The sequence below is a fragment of the Phoca vitulina genome, unplaced genomic scaffold (genome assembly GCF_004348235.1).
Source record: "Phoca vitulina isolate PV1807 unplaced genomic scaffold, GSC_HSeal_1.0 scaffold36, whole genome shotgun sequence".
Lineage (NCBI taxonomy): Eukaryota > Metazoa > Chordata > Mammalia > Carnivora > Phocidae > Phoca > Phoca vitulina.
The window spans coordinates 17,821,383-17,839,988 of record NW_022589739.1 but is presented as its reverse complement, the minus strand read 5'-3'; the positions used below and the strand labels follow the sequence as shown (position 1 = coordinate 17,839,988).

Below are 18,606 nucleotides of genomic sequence, written 5' to 3'. Positions count from 1 at the left end.
GAAGTGAGCCCTGCAGCTCGTTCCAGTTCAGAGAGCCCATGACCCCGAGACTCAAAGATTCCAATGTGCTGAGATCCTACATTCTCAGAGCGGCGAGGCTGGAACTCTCTGGCATGTGCCAGTCTGCGCTAGGATCATCCCAGCCACTGCAGCTGTTCACACCCACCTCTTTTCACACCCACCCAGCGCAGCAGGCCTTGCTTCAACCTGACCCCTCCAAGTTCACTCTCACAGCCCCTTCTCAGGGCCCCCGCACCATGGCCCTAAGCCCACCTGAGTGGTTCCCCTGCCTTCGAATGAGAGAGGCGGGGGTCAATGTGAGAAGTGTGCGGCACAAAGAGGACACGGGGGTGTGGGGGGGAGGCGAACAGACGGGCTCCCAACAATGGAGTCTGATCCTGCTGGAGAAGGGAAGGAGCCCCTGCTGACACCCATGCTGCCTTGGAACCAGCCAATCCCCAGGCCTCACCTTAGCTCCTGTTCTCACAAGCAGCTCTAGGCGGCCAGGTCAGGCATCTTTCCAACCTGAGCCCACTGTGCAGAACAGCGTTACCAGAGTGTGCCCCCCAGTCCCAGCCATCCATCACAAAGGTTAAGTTCAGAAGCTGAGGGAGCGCTTAGGAACATGTACAGCAATGTGATGTCACTACAACCATACAAGCACGTGCTCGTTCTGGTAAGTGGTCTGACTGTATCTTACAAAAATTAACAGTCTGCAGCAGACTGTGAACTGGAAAAACCAGGCCTTCACCAGGTCTGAGAAGCACACACGTTAGGAAGTGCTAGAGATTTAGCTCCCCATACTAGACCTGAAGCTCAGAGAGGAGAAACCTACTTGAGGTCGTACCATAAGCCAGGGCAAAGCTTACCTGCTCTGTTACTTTTTAAAAAAGATGTCTAAGTCTGGTGTGGGTGAAAGATGAGTCAAATGGATCAAAAGAATATAACAGAGAGCCCAGAAATAGACCCCCACAGTGGGGGGGGTCAACTGACCTTTGACAAAGGAGCAAAGGCAAAACAAGGGAGCAAAAAACAGTCTTGTCAACAAATGCTGCTGGAACATTTGGACATCCACATGAAAAATACACACACACACCTAGACACATACCTCACACTCATCCCAAAAAATTAACTCAAGATGGATCATAGACCTAAATAGAAAATGCAAAACTATAAGATTCTCAGAAGGTAACATAGGAGAAAACCTCTTTGACCTTTGGTATGGTGATGCCTTTTTAGATGCAACACCAAAGACATGATCTGCAAACATAATTCATAAGCTGGATTTCCTTAAAATTAAAGTCTTCTGCTCTGTGAAAGAAAACATCCAGAGAATTAAAAGACAAGCCAGGGACTTGGAGAAAATATTTGCAAAAGACCCATCCGATAAAGGACTGTTGTCCAAAATATACAAAGAATTCTTAAAACTCAATAATAATTATTGAAAACTAACAACCGATTTAAAAATGGGCCAAATACAGAGAGAGGGAGGGTCCAAGTTGGTGGCATAGTGAGATCGGACTCCACAGACACACCCAATCCACAGCTACCTATGGATCCGTTCCCTCTGAAAAAGATCTGAAGACTAGAGGAACTGCTTTTCCACAACAATGGACAAGAGGACCACCCTGAGATGCCTAGGAGGGGTAGAGACAGGGTCTTGCAAAAAACCCCACCCGGGGGACAAAGACACACAACAGGGAGGGGCGTCCCCAGACAGGTGCTTCTGCCAGGGGAATCTGGCACCCCGGAGCCTGGGATCTAACTGGAGAGAGAGGAGCCTCCAGAACATGTGACTGGCAAAACCAGGGGTCCTGAAATGCTCTAATAAACTGAGCCTCCCCGCTCCCCCCTGCTCCCCACCCCCCGGAGGGCTTGACCTGAGCTCCAGTATAAAAAAAAAAAAAAAAAAGACAGCAGTTTGCAAAGTGCCTACACTGTATGTCAGATCAATTCATTTGCTGATCTGGAGACACCAGCTGGAGGAGCAGGGGCAGCTGAGCAGCTCCCTGGTGACGGGGGCCCCAGGGGCTACCACTGTCGCGCCGCCCACAGACGGCCAGCGCGGGCAGGCGCAGTGGCCCAGGCCCCCGCCCCCCACCACCTTGCTGGGACGGACAAGAGCAAGTGCGGTCACGGCGCCTGCTGGGTCGGACAGTGCCGGCGGTGGCAGGGTTCCCTGGCTGGGACCCACGCGCAGCAGTCACGGAGTTCTCGCCTTCCAGAGCAAGAATCTGCTCGTGCAGGCGGCTGCCACGGGCCCGGCCCCCAGAGCTGGCACGTGGGTGCAGATGGGGCGCTCTCCCACCACGCTGCCGAAGCCCGAGGGCGCAGGCGGCCACGCCGCTTTCCTGCAGTCTCTCCGAAGCCAGCAAACAAGCCCACCCCCTCCATTCTGGCTGCCTTGCTCAAGCAAGTGGGTCCACACGGTCCACACATGGGGTGCCCCTTGATCACCCGGCCCTGGTGGCCCAAGAGGGCTACCGTTAGCAAACTCCGCAGAAAGCTCACACACAGAAAGACAATTCCTGGCAGGCCACCACCCCCAGGGCACTGCATGGACAAGACACTGAAACACACCCCGATTCTGCCTGTGAAAAGGCCAAATACTTAGCCTGGAGCATCAGCCTGAGGGACAGGCTTCAGGTTTCCCATCTATCTAGAGGCTGAGAAAGCACTCCCGGGGAACAGGAGCAAGGAGACGGATCTTGGCGCACACACTTAGCCTCACTCCAGCTGGAGGAAACTCCCAGAAAGGGGCTTGTCCGGCACCCTGATTTTTAAAACTGTTGTCCAGGGAATACTTCCAGATCTGGTCCGGAGGCCAGCAGGGGTTACTATTGCAGCAACATGGGACCAAGCATGTTCACATACTTCACAAGCTACTGCCTGAGAGTCTGGCTTCCCATCACCTGAAACGAGGTGCTAAATGAGGATCCTTGGATCACCGACAGGTCTTGGCACGCACTCATATAGGGTCGAATCAATAGGAACATATGCAGAATAAATCAGGTGATTGAGAAAATCACAAAAGTTCAAGAGATAACCAAGAATCACCACCCACATACAAAAGGCCACACCTTCAAGACAGAGAGGTGGTTGTTCTGCCTAACACGTAGCAACACACAGAGAGAGTCAAGCAAGATGAGGAGAGAACTGTGCTCCAAACAAAAGAACAAGACTAAGGGAGTCTGCTTCTCCCTCTCACTCTCCCTCTGCCCTCCCCCCCCCGGCTCGTGCTCGCTCGCTCTCTCTCAAATAAATAAAACTCTTTAAAAAAATTTTAAAAAAAGAACAAGACAAAACCTCAGAAAAAGACCTTAAGGATACAGAGATAGGTAATCTACCTGATAAAAAATTCAAATGAATGAGCATAAAGATGTTCACTGAACTTGGGGAAGGGGTGGGGGTGGGGACTAGATGAACACGATGAGAACTTCAACAACAACAAAACAGGGTGGTAAGAAAGTACCAAAAGGAAGTCACAGAGGTGAAGAACACAACAACTCAAATGAAAAATAGACTAGAGTGGCTCAACAGCAGAATGGATGAGGTAAAAGAAACCAGCAAGTGGGAAGACAAAGCAGTGGAACTCACCCAGACTGAACAGCAAAAAGGAAACAGAATTTCAGAAGAATGAAGATACTCAAGACACCTTGGAGACAACATCAAGTGGAATCATGCATTCATGTTAGAGGGGTCCCAGTAGAAGAAAGAAAGGGCCGGGAAACATATCTGCAAAAACAGACGCTGAAGACTTCCCTAACCTGGGGAAGGAAACAGACATCCAAGTGTAGAAAGCCCAGAGAGTTTCAAGTAAGATGAACCCAAAGACAGCCACAGCAAGAAACATTATCATTAACATGTCAAAAATTAAAGCATCTTAAAAGCGAGAGAAAAACAAATCTTTACATACAAAAATTTTTTTAAAAATAAAAATAAAACCCTTAAGGCTACTAGCAGCTTTCTCAGCAGAAATCTGACAAGCCAGATGAGAGTGGCGTGACATATTCAAAGTGCTGAAAGGAGAACCTTCCAACCGAGAATACTCTACACCCTGCAAGGTTATCATTCAAATTTGAAGGAGAGACAGAGTTTTAAAGACAAGCAAAAGCTAAGGGAATTCATCACTACTAAATAGGCCTTATGAAAAATATTAAACAGACTTCTTTAAGCTGAAAAGAAATGTCACTAATAACACAAAAAAAAAGCACAAAAGTAAAAATCTCACTGGAAAAGCTAAATACATAGTAAAGATAATGAATTAATCAGTTATAAAGGTACTAAGAAGGTTAAAAGGTAAAACTCACAAAATTAACTAAAACTGTAATAATTAGCTGATATATACATTAAAAAAAGATGTAAAAAGTGATATAAAAAACATGAAACTAGGGAAGCACCTGGGTGGCTTAGTAGGTTAAGCACCCAACTCTTGGTCTTGGCTTGGGTTATGATCTCAGGGTTTGAGATCAAGCCCCGTGTCAAGCCCTGCATTGGGCTCTGCGCTCAGCAAGGAGTCTGCTGGAGATTCTCTCCCTCCCCCAACCCCCCTGTTTGCACGCACATGTGTTCTTGCTCTCTCTCAAAAAAACAAAAAACAAAAAACAAAAACATGAAACTAGGGAGGGGAGTAAAAATGTACTTTTCAAATGTGTTCAACCATTAGTTGCTATCAAATTAAAATAAAATGTTATTAGATAAATAGAATGATGTCTGTGAATATCACAGTAACCACAAACCAAAACTTACAGTAAATACACAAAGAAAATGAGAAAGGAATCTAACATACTATTTTAAAACATCATAAAACCACAAAGGAAGAGAGAAAAAGAAAGGAACTACACACACAGGCAGAAAACAATTAACAAAATAGCAATATATACATACCTCTCAATAATCACTTTAAATGTAAATGGACTAAATTCTTCAATCAAAAGTGTGGCTGAATGGATAAAAAACAATACCCATCCATATATTGCCTACAAGAGACTCACTTCAGAAGTAAGGACATACAGACTGAAAAAAATAAAAATAAAAAAGATACTCCATGCAAACGTAAATGAAAAGAAAGCTGGTGAAACTGCACTCACATCAAACAAAATGGAATTTACAACAAATACTATAAGAAAAAACAAAGAGGGGCACCACATAATGATAGAGGGGCTGATCCAGTAAGAAGACATACTATTTATAAATACGTATACACCTAAAATAGGAGCGCCAGAATATATAAAGCAAATATTAACACACTTAAAGAGAGAAAAGGAGAACAATACAACAGTAAGGGATTTTTTAATACCTCACTTATATCAATGGATCAATCATCCAGACAGAAAATCAATAAGGGAACATCAGCCTTCAACAACACATTAGACCAGATGAACTTAACAGATAAATACAGAACATTCCATCCAAACCCAGGAGAATATACATTCTTCTCAAATGCACATGGCACATTCTGCAGGATCTATCACACATTAGGCCACAAAAGAAGTCTCAATAAATTCAAGAAGACTGAAAACATATCAATTATCTTCTCTGACCACAATGGTATAAAACCAGAAATCATTTACAAGAAGGAAAATGGGAAAACCACAAATATGTGGAGATTAAACAATGTGTTAAAACTGAACAACTACAGGGTCATAGAAGAGACCAAAGAAGAAATTTTAAAAATACCTAGAGATAAATTAAAACAGAAATACACACACACACACACACACAAAAAAAACAAACAGAAATACAACACACCAGAATCTACGGGATGCAGCAAAATAAGTTCTAAGAGGGAAGCTCAGAGCAATATGGGCCTACCTCAAGAAACAAAAGAAATCTTAAACCATTTAACTTTACATGTAAAGGAACTAGAAAAAGAACAAAGCTCAGTTAGTTTTAAAAAAAGGAAATAATAAAGATCAGAGCATAAATAAATGAAATAGAAACTTAAAGCACAATAGAGGGGCGCCTGGGTGGCTAGTCGTTAAGCGTCTGCCTTCGGCTCAGGTCATGGTCCCAGGGTCCTGGGATCAAGCCCCGCATTGGGCTTCCTGCTCGGCAGGAAGCCTGCTTCTCCCTCTCCCTCTCCCCCTGCTTGTGTTCCCTCTCTCGCTGTGTACTCTCTCTGTCAAATAAATAAATAAAATCTTTAAAAAAAAAAAAACCACCAATAGAAATGATCAATGAAACTGAGAGCTGGTTCCTTGAAAATAAAATTGACAAACCTTTAGGTACACTACCAAAGAAAAGAGTGAGGGCTCAAATAAATAAAATCAAAAATGAAAAAAAGTTCCAGTTGATGCCATAGAAATACAAAAGCTCATAGGATACTACTGTGAACTATTAAAACAATAAATTGGGCACCCTAGAAGAAACGGATAAATTCCTAGAAATTTATATTATTCCCAGATGGAATCATGAAGAAATAGAAAATTTAAGTAGACTGATGTCTAGTAAGGAGATTGAATCAGTAATTTAAAAAGTCCCCAAACTGAGGTCCAGGACCAGACACTTAACTGGTGAATTCCACCAAAAATTCAAAGAATATGAATACTGAATATCTAGCCTTCTCAAATTCTTCCAAAAAAATAAAGAGAAGGGAAAGCTTCCAAACTCATTTTATGAAGCCAGCATTATCCTGATACCAAAACCAGAGAAGGACACCACCACACACAAAAAGAAAGTTACAAGCCAATATCCCTGATGAATATAGATGCAAAAATTCTCAATAAAATATTAGCAAACTGAATTCAACAATACATTGAAAGGATCATATACCACGGCCAAGTGGGGTTTATTCCAGGGATTCAAGGATGGCCCAATACCCACAAATTAACATGATACAACATCACACTGACAAATTAATGTAAATTTCATATGATAATCTCAATATTGAAAAAGATTTTTGACAAAATTCAATATCCACTTATGAACAAAATGTGTACATAGGGAATGCACCTCAACATAAAAAAGGCCAAATATGACAAACCCACAGTAACATCATACTCAATAGTGAAAAGCTTAAAGCTTTTCCTCTAAGATAAGGAACAAGGCAAAGATACTCAATATCCCCACTTTTATTCAACATAGTACTGGAAGTCCTAGGCACAGCAATTAGGCAGGAAAAAGAAATAAAAGGCATACAATACACACAATATATATACACACCCACCCACACATATATATATATATGTGTGGGTGTGTGTTTGTGTGTGTGTGTGTTCCATATACATACACACACGATGGAACACTACTCAATCATTAAAATAAAATAAAATAAATTAAAAAATAGGGCGCCTGGGTGGCTCAGTCAGTTAAGCATCCGACTCTTCATTTCAGCTCAGGTCATGATCTCAGGGTCTTGAGATCAAGCCCCATGTCAGGCTCCAGGCTCTGCGGGGAGTCTGCTTGAGATGCTTTCCCTTTCCCTCAGCCACCTTCTTCAAATAAATAAATAAATCTTTTTAAATAAGTAAGTAAGTAAATAAATAAATAAATAAAAATCATGCCCTTTCTGATACGGATGGACCTTAAGGGTATTAAGCTAAGTGAAATAACGTAAGACAGACACGACAAATACACCACAATTTCACTTATGTGTGGAATCTAAAAAACAAAACCAAGACTCACAGACACAGAGACAGACTGGTGGTTGCGAGAGGGGAGGAGTGTTGGTAGGGGTGAAATGGGTGAAGGGAATTAAGGAGTACAAGCTTCTAGTTAAAAATAAGTCATGAGCATGGGGAATATAGTCAATAATATTGTATTAATGCTGTGAAGTGACAGATGGTAACTAGACTTCTCGTGGTGATCATTTCCCGATGTATACAAATGTCAGATTGCTGTGTTGTACACCTGAAGCTAACATAATATTGTATGTCGATCATAACTCAATTTTTAAAAAGGGCCAAATATCTTAACAGACACTTCACTAAAGATACAGAGATGCCAAATAAGCACATAAAAAGATGTTCCACATCATAGGTCATCAGAGAAATGCAAATTAAAACAAGATGGGTTCTGGTCCAAGACGGCAATGTAGGAAGACCCTGGGCTCACATTCTCTGGACTCACCAAATCTACACCTATTTATAGAGCCATTCCTCCTGAAGAACTAAGGGCTGACTGAACAACTTTTTGCACAACAGAGACCAACTAGAGAACAACATGAAAGACAGAGACAGAAACCAAGGTTCAGAACCCCCACCACCGACTCTTCGAACTGCAGTGGGGAGGAATAGTCCTGAGGGACCATTAGCAGATTTGTCTCCCCTGAGGCACAGAAAAAAAAAAATCATTTCAAAAAAGCAACTACAATATAAAGGAACCAGCTCGAGAACCCTGCCAAACAGCAGAGGTGCTGCTGGAACTTTCTCCAGATAAAGAGGCTGGTAAGCACCACAGTTTATGGCCCCACCACCCTGATAGCACAGACGAGAGCTGGACCCAGGTACCACGGCTGGCCCGCCCCTTCAGTGATGCCCCGGGCCCCTCGCCCACTCCAGGCTGAGCCGTCCCACCAGGGCAGCCCCACCACAGCACACACCCACACGCCCCTGGTCAGCCTGTTACAGCTGCAGCCATCTCGCCAAGGTGACACAGTCACAAAGGACCCTGGAACACACCAGGCCCGCACCACTTGGACTCCAGATGGCTTGCTAGGGCACCCTCAGCTCAGAGCACTCCAAGACCTCCTAGCTCACACCTGCTTTGGCGCTAGCCACCCCACCAGGGCAGCCCCTACATGGAGTGTCCCAGGACACCCTAGCCCACACCCTGCCTCAGCTCCAGCTGCCCCACCAGGGCACCCCAACTTGCCGAGTACCCTGGACACCACAGCTTGCAACCACTTCAGCCTCAGTGGTCCTGCCACGGCACCCTCCGTGCAGAGCACTCTGGGATGCCCTGGCCCACACCCTGCCTCGGCTCTAGCCACCCCAAGCTACCCCCTGCACTGAGCACCCTGGGACCACCCCGGCTTGCACCTGCTTCAGCTACAGCTACCCTGCCAGTGTCTGAAGTGAGTCTCTTGTAGGCAGCATCTAGATGGCTGCTTTGTTTTTGTTTTAGAGAGAGGGAGAGGGAGAGAATCTTAAGGAGGCTCCACGCCCAGTGCAGAACCCAACACCGGGCTTGGTCTCACAACACTGAGATCATGACCGGAGCCGAAATCAAGAGTCCGAGGCTTAACCGACTGGGCCTCCCAGACACCCCTGGGTTTTGTTTGTCCATTTTATTGCACCACCCTATGTCTTCTGATTGCAGTATTTAGACCAGGTACATTTAAAGTAATTATTTATAGGCACATACTTACTGACATTTTTTAAATTGTTTCTAAAATTGTTTTTATCATTCTTCTCTGTTCCTCTCTTCTCCGGTACTCCCTCCTTGTAACTGATGACGACCTTCCCTAATGTTAAGCTTGGCTTTCTATTTTTTGTGTATTACGGGTTTTGGGTTTGTGGTAACCATCAGGTGCATATATAACATCCTAAGTATATAGCAGTCTATATTAAGTTGATGGTCACTTAAGTTCAAACACATTCTAAAAGAACTTTTTACTCCCACCACGTTTTATGTATATGTTGACACATGCTACATATTTTACACGTAATTTTCTTACTTCTAATTATAGCCTTCCCACCACCCGCCCCTGCCATTTTAAAGAAATCTTTTTAATGTTTCTTGTAAGGCCGCTTTAGTGGTGATGAACTCCTTTAACTTTGTCTGTCTGGGAAACTCTATCTCTCCTTCAATTCTAAATGATAACCATGCCAGGTAGAGTAGTCTTTATTGTAGGTTTTTTCCTTTCACCGCTTTGAAATGAAATCGTGCCACTCCCTTGTGGCCTGCAAACAAAGTGCCCTGGCAGGACCAATGAAGCTCAACTGCATGCAAGCCAGAAGGTCTGGGGTGTCAGTGCAGGGGGAGTCCTGGCGGTGGTGACTGAAGCCAAGGCCAGTGCAGGCTGGGGTGTCCCAGGGTGATCCATGCAAATGGAAGCAAGCAAGCAAACAAACAAAAGGTGGGATAACAATACTCAAATAAACTTTAAGACAAAAACTGTGACATGAGAAAAAGAAAGGCATTACATAATGATAAACGGATCAATCCAACAAGAGGATATATCAATTGAAAGTATCTATGCAGCCAACGCTGGAGCAGCTGAACAACATGCTATTAACAACCAATGGGTCAATGAAGAAATCAAAGGGAAAATAAAAAAAAATACATGGAGACAAATGAAAATGAAAACACAACAGTCCAAAGTCTTTGGGATGCAGCAAAAGCAGTTCTAAAATGGAAGTTTATACTGATATAGGCCTACCTCAAGAAACAAGAAAACTTCAAACCAACAAACTAACCTTACACTTTAAGGAACTAGAAAAAGAACAAAGCCCAAGGTTAGTAAATGGAAAGAAATAATAAAAATCACAGCAGAGATAAATGAAATAGAGACTAAAAAATATACATCGGGGCACCTGGGTGGCTCAGTTGGTTAAGCAACTGCCTTCGGCTCAGGTCATGATCCCAGGGTCCTGGGATCGAGCCCCTCATCGGGCTCCCTGCTCGGCGGGAAGCCTGCTTCTCCCTCTCCCACTCCCCCTGCTTGTGTTCCCTCTCTCGCTGTGTCTCTCTCTGTCAAATAAATAAATAAAATCTTTTAAAAAATAATAAAAATAAAATAAATAATATATATATGAATGAAATCAAGAGCTGGTTCTTTAAAAAGATTTTTTAAAAATTGATAAATCTTTACCCAGACTCATCAAGGAAAAAAGAGAAAGGATCCAACTAAATAAAATCAGAAGCGAAAGAGAACTAACAACTGACACCACAGAAATACAAAGGATTATAAAAGACTACTACAAAAAAGTATACGCCAACAAACGGGACAACCTAGAAGAAACGGGTAAATTCCAAGAAACATACCATCTTCCAAAACTGAATCAAGAAGAAACAGAACATGTGAACAGACCAATTACTAATAACAAAATTGAATCAGTAATCAAATAACTACCAACAAAAGTCCAAGACCAGACAGATTCACAAGTGAATTCTACCAAACATTTAAAGAAGAGATAAAATACCTATTTCTCCTCAAACTATTCAAAAAAATACAAGAGGAGGGAAAGCTTCCAAATACATTCTATGACAAAACAACAAAGAAAAAACAAACATATTCTGTGATGCCAGCATTACTGATACCAAAACCAGTCAAAGACACTACAAAAAACGAAAACCCCAGGCCAATATATCTGATGCACACAGATGCAAAAATCCTCAACCAAGTATGAGCAAACCAATGTAACATTGCATTACAAGGATCATTCACCACAACAAAGTGGGATTTATTCCAGGGTGCACAAATGACACAATATTCACAAATCAATCAAAGTGATACATATTAACAACACAAAAGATAAAAATCTTATGATCATCTTAATAGATGTAGAAAAAGCATTTGGGAAAATTTAACATCTGTTCATGGTAAAAAAAACTCTCCCTGTGTTAGAACATACCTCAGCATAATAAAGGTCGTATACAAAAAACCCACAGCTAACATCATACTCAATGGGGAAAAACAGAGCCCCTCCTATAAGATCAGGAACAAGACAAGGATGTCCACTCTCACCACTATTATTCAACATGGAACTGAAGTCTTAGCCACGACAATCAGATAAGAAATAAAAAGCATTCAATCAGTCAGAAGTTAAACTGTCATTATTTGCAGGTACCATACTATACATAGAAAATCCTAAAGATGCCATCTTTTCAAAATAACTATCAGAATAAACTAATTTGGGGCGCCTGGGTGGCTCAGTCAGTTAAGCATCTGCCTTGGGCTCAGGTCATGATCCAGGGTCCTGGGATCAAGTCCCGCATCAGGCTCCTTGCTCACCAGGGAGCTTGTTTCTCCCTCTACCTGCTGCTCCCCCTGCTTGTGCTCTCTCTCTCCCTCTCCCCCTGTCTCTCTGTGTCAAATAAAGAATCTTTAAAAAAAAGAATAAACTAATTCAGTGAAGTTGCAAATACAAAATACACAGAAATCCATTGCATTTCTATATCCTAATAACAAAGTAGCAGAAAGACAAATTAAGCAAATAATTCTATTTACAACTGCACCAAAAGAATAAAATACCTAGGAATAAACTTAACCAAGAAGGTAAAAGTCCTGTACTCTGAAAACAATAAAACAATCGATGAAAGAAATTGAAGATGACACAAACAAACTGAAAGATATTCCATGTTCATGGATTCAAAAAATTAATATTGTTAACATGTCCACACTGCCCAAAGCAATCTACAGACTCAATGAAATCTCTATCAAAATACCAAGAGCATGTGTCACAGTACTAGAACAAACAATCCTAAAATTTATAGAGAACCACAAAAGACCCTGAATAACCAAAGCTATCTTGAGAAAGAACAAAGCTGGAGGGATGCATGGGTGGCTCAGTAGGTTAAGTGTCTGCCTTCAGCTCAGGTCATGATCCCAGGGTCTTGGGATTGAGGCCCACATCGGGCTCCCTGCTCAGCAGGGAGTCTGCTTCTCCCGCTAACCCTCCCCCTGCTGTGCTCGTGTAGTCTCTCTCTCTCAAAAATAAATAAAATCTTAAAAAAAAAAAAAAAAAAGCTGGAGACATCACAATCCCAGATTTCAAGATCTACTACATAGCTGTAGTAATCTAACCAGAATGACAGTGGCACAAAAATAGACACATAGATCAATGAAACAGAATAGAGAGGCCAAATATAACCCCACAATCATAGGGTCAATTCATCTATGACAAAGGAAACAAGAATATACAATGGGGAAAAGTCTTTTCACCAAGAAGTGCTGGAAAAACTGGACAGCTACATACAAAAGAATGAAACCGGACCTATTTCTTACACCATACATAAAAATAAACTCAAAACGGACTGAAGACCTAAATGTGAGACATGAAATGATAAAACTCCTAGAAGAAAATATAGGCAAGTAATTTCTCTGACATCAGCTCAGTAACGTATTTTTAGATATGTCTCCTCAGTCAAGGGGGAACAAAAGCATAAAAAAACCTTTGCAAGCACATCAAAATGAAAAACTTTTGCAGAGCAAAGGAAACCATCAACAAAACAAAAAGACAACCTAATGAATAGGAGAAGATATTTTCAAATGTTATAGCCTATAAAGGATTAATATAGGATTAAGAAAAGGATTAATATTTATTATATAAATATATAAAAACCTGTACAACTCAACACCAAAAAATAATCCAATTTAAAAATGAGCAGATGACTTAAATAGATACTTTTTCCAAAGAAGACACAGATGGCCAACAGACACATAAAAGATGTTGAATGAGATGCACTCATCATCAGGGAAATGCAAATCAAAACCACAATGAGATACCACCTCACACCTGTCAGAATGGTAGAATCAAAGAGACAAGAAATAAGCACTGGCAAGGATGTGGAGAAAAAGGAACCCTGGTGTACTGTTGGTGGGAATGCCAGCTGGTGCAGCCACTGTGGAAGACAGTATGGATGTTCCTCAAAAAATAAATCCAGTAATTCCATACAATGCAGTAATTCCTCTATTGGGTATTTACCCAAAGAAAACAAAAATACTAACTTGAAAAGATATACGCACCCCTATGTTTATTGCAGCATTATTTACAATAGCCAAGATATGGAAGCAACCAGAGTATCCATCCACAGATGCACAAAGAAGATGTGGTATATACACACAATGGAATATTACTCAGCCATAAAGAAGAACGAGATCTTGCCATTTACAACAACATGGATAAAACTAGAGTGTATTATGCTAAGTGAAATAAGACAGAGAAAGATAAATACCATATGATTTCTCTTACATGTGGAATCTAGAAAACAAATGAACAAACAAAAGCAGAAAGAGACTCATAAACACAAAGAACAAACTAACGGTTGCCAAGGGGAGGGGTGTGAGAGGATGGGAAAAATGGGTAAAGGGTCCATGGTAGATACAGGCTTCCAGTTATGGAATAAATAAGTCACAGGGATAAAAGGGAATATAATCAATGTACTGTAATAGTGTTACACAGTGACAGATGGAAGCTACACTTGTGAGCATACCATAATGCAGACTTGTCAAATCAGTATTTTGTACAACATTGTATGTTAACTATATTTCAATAATAAATAAGTACATAGAACAGTCAAACTCAGAGAGGCAGAGAACAGTAGTTGAGAGGCAGGAGAGAGAAGAAAGTGGTCAAAGGGCATAGAGTTTTAGTTATGCTAGATGAATTCTAGAGATCTACTATAAAACAACGAGATACTACTACACACCTATCAGAAGGGTTAAAATCCAGAACACAGAAAACACCAAATGTTGAAAGGATGTGGAACAACAGGAACTCTCATTCATTGCTGGTGGGAATGCAAAATGGTACAGCCACTTTGGAAGACACCTTGGCAGGTTTTTTTCCTTTTTCCATTTTTTTGGGGGGTTTTGGGTTTTTTTTTGTTTTGGGGGGTTTTTTTTTAAGCAATTTCTTACAAAGCTAAATGTACTATTACCATCTGATCCAGCTATCATGCTTCCTGTTATTTACCCAAAGGAGTTGAACCATCACGTCCACACAAAAATCTCTACATGGATGTTTACAGCAACCATATCCTTAATGGCCAAAACCTGGAAGCAACCAGTATGTCTTTCAGTAGGTAAATGGATGCACTGTGGTACATCCAGACGATGGAATACTATTCGGCACTAAAAAGAACTGAGCTACCAAGCCGTGAAAAGAGATGGAGGAACCTTAAATGCATACTGCTAAGAGAAAGAAACCAATCTGAAAAATACAAACCAATATGAAACTGTGTGATTCCAACTATATGACACTCTGGAAAAGGCAAGAGTATGGAGACCATGAAAAGATCAGTGAACTGGAGGGGGGACAAAGAGGCAGAGCACAGTGGATTTTCAGGGCAGTGAAAATATTCTGTACGATACCATAGCGATGGATACATGTCCTTAGACATTTGTCCAAACCAACACAATGTAAATGCCAAGAGTGAACATAAACTATGGACTTTGGAGGATTATGATGGGTCAGTGTAGGTTCATCCTTGGTTTAAAAAAAAAAAAAGTACTATTCTGGTGAGTGATGTTGATAATGGGAGAGGCAATGTAACTGTGAGGACAGAAAGTGTATGGTAAATCTTGATACCTTCCCTCTCAGTTTTGTCATAAACCTAAAATTGCTCTTAAAAAAGAAAAAGTCTTGGGGCGCCTGGGTGGCTCAGTAGTTAAGCGTCTGCCTTCGGCTCAGGTCATGATCCCAGGGTCCTGGGATCGAGCCCCGCATCGGGCTCCCTGCTCTGCGGGAAGCCTGCTTCTCTCTCTCCCACTCCCCCTGCTTGTGTTCCCTCTCTCGCTGTGTCTCTCTCTGTCAAATAAATAAATAAAATCTTTAAAAAAAAAAAAAGAAAAAAAAGTCTTAAAATGAGAGGGAAGAGGGATTCTGGGAAGATGGCACAGTAGTAAGTATCAGGAAACAAGTCTCCCCACCTAGACAACAACTGCACTGGCAGAATCTAATGTTGATGATTTGAACACTCTGGAGTCCTTTGAAAGCCTGCAACTTGGCGGGGAAGACTTCCACTGTACATTGCTGTCAATTTCACCTCCTAGCACAGTGGCCGTTACCCATCCCCACCCCCCCAGCCAAATGGCAGGCAGGTAGCTGTGTACATGTTTCTAAAACAGCTTATACATAGCCTGCAGGACCAGGGTGGGTAAAAAGTACTCTATCTCCCAAATACTGGGGATCTATGCTCTGAGTCCTGCTTCTGATCACGGAGGTGCAAAGAGGCAGGCAGGCACTGAGAGAGCGCGCACACACGCCCACACACACACCCAGTATTGTTGCAAGCCCCTCCACCTCAAGCTGAAGTAACCGCCAAGAGATTTAAAGGGCCAGCACTCCTCTGCCCTCCTCTCCTTTTTAACCTTTCACATTTCAGAAGCCAGACATTAAAGACTAGAACATTCAGAAACTGCATATACAGGGAAAATCAGAAAGTGACTGCACATGCCCAAGGAAAGGCTCCGAAAAGAAAATGAAGACATTTCATTGACACCTCAGGCTGATCTTCAACACAGAGACAGCCTACAACAATTAAAAAAACAAAAAACAAACCAACCCACGGCAAACAATAGGGAAGGGGGAGAATCTGATTTCCAGAGTTTTATTAAAATCAAATGTCCAGAGTTCAACAAAGAATGAGAAGACATACAAAGAAACAGGAAAGTGTGGCCCATTCAGAGGAAAAAAAATAATCCAACAAAATCTGTCCCCGAGAAAGACTTAAGGGCCAATGAATCAGACAAAGACTTTGAAATATCAGTCCTAAAGATGATTAAAGAACTAAAGGACAGGGCGCCTGGGTGGCTCAGTCAGTGAAGCATCTGACTCCTGAACTCAAATGGCTTTGTCCTAACCCAGGCACCCCAGGTGATTAATACATTTTTAAAAATTACTGATTTAGGGGCACCTGAGTGGCTCAGTCCGTTAAGCATCTGCCTTCGGCTCAGGTCATGATCCCAGAGTCCTGGGATTGAGCCCCAAGTCTGGCTCCCTGCTCAGTGGGGAGTTTGCCTCTCCCTCTCCCTCTGCCCCTCCCCCCTGCTCACGCTCCCTCTCACTTGCTCTCATTCACTCTAATAAATAAATAAAATCTTAAAAAAAAAAAAAAGGAATTACTGATTTGTTTTTTGGGCATACAGAGTATAAAGAAGTAATTTTGCAACATCAACAACCAAAACAGGTGTGATGGAACTGTAAAGGAACAGTTTTGTATGTTATTGAAATTAAGCTGCTATAAATTAAAATTGTAATGTTCTAAATTTAGAATGTTAAATGTAATCCACATGGTAACAACAAAGAAAACAACTATACAATATACATGCAAGGAAATTAAGAATTTAAACATTTCACTATGAAAAATCAACTGGACAGAGAAGACGACAGCAATGCAGGATATTAGGGACAAAAAAGTTACAGGGTATGTAAAAGCCAAATAGCACAGTGACAGAAGTCCCTCCTGATCGATAAGTACTGTAAACACAGATCAAATTCTGCAATCAAAAAATAAAGATTGGGAGGATGGATAAAAATACACAATCCAATTCTAGGCTGTCTGTGAGGGACTGAGTTGCAATCCAAAGACACAAACAGGTGGAAAGTGAAGGGCTGGAAAAGGATACTCCATGCAAATACAAACCAGAACAGGGCAGAGGCGGCTGTACTAATATCAGACACAATAGACTTTAAAATCAAAAAAGCTTGTTACAAGAGACACAAAAGGCATTATATAATGATAAAAAGCTCAATACAGCAAAAAGATAACAATTATAAACATTTACACACCAAATGGCAGGCCATCAAAATATATGATACAAAAACAGAGAATTTAGAGGGAGAAATAGACATTTCTACGGTAACGGTTAGAGACCTCAATGCCCCATCCGCAATCACAGATAGAACAACCAGAAAGAAGGAAAGGAAGTAGAGGACTTAACAAAATAACCACCTAGATGTAACAGACATGTACAGAACACTCCACCCAAAGCAGCAGAATACACATTCTTCTCAAGTGCACGTGAGACATTTGCCAGAAACACTATAATGAGGCCACAGATTAAGTCTCAGATTTTAAAAGGTAAGTATCAAAAGTATCTTCTCTGACCACACCTGGATAAACAGAATTCAGTAACATAAAGAAAACTAGAAAATCACAAAATTGTGAAAATTAAACAACACTTTTTTGTTTCTTTTTTTTTAGAGGCGGGGAGAGAGAAAGAGTGACAGAGGGGCGGGGAGGGGCAGAGGAAGAGGGAGAATCTGAAACAGGCTCCATGCCCAGCAGAAGCCCTATTCAGGGCTCAATTTCTCAACCCTAAGATCATGACCTGAGCCAAAATCAGGAGCTGGACGCTTAAACAACTGTGCCACCCAGGCAACCCTAAACAACAAACTTTTTAACAACCAAATATCAAAGAAGAAATCACAAGGAAAATAAGAAACTACTTAAATACAAATGAAAACAAAAACACAACATACCAAAGCTTATGGGATACAGCAAAAGTAGTGATAAGGGGAAACACAGCTACAAATGCTCATACTAAAAAACAAGAAAGATCTCAAATCGACAACCTATATTCACAACTTAAAGAAATAGAAAAAGAAAAACAAACTAAACCCAAAGCTAGAAGAAGGAAATAAAGGATTAGAGCAGAGAAAATTAAAACAGAGAACAGAAAAATAGGGGGAAAAAAACAAGCCAAAAGTTGGTTCTTCAGAAAGAGCAACAAAATTAATTAACCAACGTTTATGGGACGCCTGCGTGGCTCAGTAGGTTAAAAGTCTGCCTTCAGCTCAGGTCATGATCCTAGGGTCCCGGGATCGAGTCCTCCATCGGGTTCCTTGCTCAGCGGGAAGCCTGCCACTCCTTCTGCTTGTGTACTCTCTTTGACAAATAAATAAAACCTTAAAAAAAATTAACAAATGTTTAGCTAGATGAACTAAGGAAAAAAGACTCAATTGCTAAAATCAGAAATTAACATGGGGACATCAG

General features: G+C 41.6%; 1 protein-coding gene across 1 annotated transcript in view; it reads right to left on the bottom strand.

The window, feature by feature from the left end:
- USP35 (ubiquitin specific peptidase 35) overlaps positions 1 to 18,606 on the bottom strand; it is a 51,421-nt gene that overhangs the window by 5,532 nt on the left and 27,283 nt on the right. The window lies entirely within an intron of this gene.